General features: G+C 42.1%; 1 protein-coding gene and 1 long non-coding RNA gene across 4 annotated transcripts in view; one reads left to right on the top strand and one right to left on the bottom strand.

Annotated features, from left to right (window-relative positions):
• Positions 1–611, bottom strand: part of papolg (poly(A) polymerase gamma) — a gene marked incomplete in the record, with an annotated part of 34,226 nt that overhangs the window by 7,490 nt on the left and 26,125 nt on the right.
• The window catches only part of LOC106535476 (uncharacterized), a 4,122-nt gene that overhangs the window by 1,541 nt on the left and 1,970 nt on the right, over positions 1–611 (top strand). Inside the window, exon 3 of one of the 2 annotated variants that reach the window (XR_001312447.1) lies at positions 9–593. This is a non-coding gene — a long non-coding RNA (uncharacterized LOC106535476). Of the gene's footprint in view, positions 1–8; positions 606–611 lie in introns of those variants that run through there. The other variant, XR_001312446.1, reaches the window with a different exon arrangement.

Genomic DNA, 611 nt, shown 5'->3' with positions numbered 1-611 from the left:
GGTTACAGGTCATCACATGACTCAGGTCATCACATGACTCAGGTTACAGGTCATCACATGACTCAGGTTACAGGTCATCACATGACTCAGGTTACAGGTCATCACATGACTCAGGTTACAGGTCATCACATGACTCAGGTTACAGGTCATCACATGACTCAGGTTACAGGTCATCACATGACTCAGGTTACAGGTCATCACATGACTCAGGTTATCACATCACTCAGGTTACAGGTACACATTCACTTCCTGCTGCTTGATGCTGCTACAACCTAACAACATTATAGAATAATGAGTACACACACCCATGATTATTAAAGTAAAGACAGTTACATCATGTTAAAGCATCATTAAACAAGCCAATAATCACAACTCTGTTTGAAGGCAGCTGAAGGAACACAACATGTAAGATGTCCTGACTTTAGGTCACAGACTACAACAGGCAGACTGTAACAACAGGTAGACTGTAACAACAGTAGACTGTAACAACAGGTAGACTGTAACAACAGTAGACTGTAACAACAGGTAGACTGTAACAACAGGCAGACTGTAACAACAGGTAGACTGTAACAACAGGCAGACTGTAACAACAGGTAGACTGTAACAACAGG

This window comes from Austrofundulus limnaeus, unplaced genomic scaffold (genome assembly GCF_001266775.1).
Source record: "Austrofundulus limnaeus strain Quisiro unplaced genomic scaffold, Austrofundulus_limnaeus-1.0 Scaffold1463, whole genome shotgun sequence".
NCBI lineage: Eukaryota > Metazoa > Chordata > Actinopteri > Cyprinodontiformes > Rivulidae > Austrofundulus > Austrofundulus limnaeus.
This window is presented reverse-complemented; position numbering and strand designations above follow the sequence as displayed.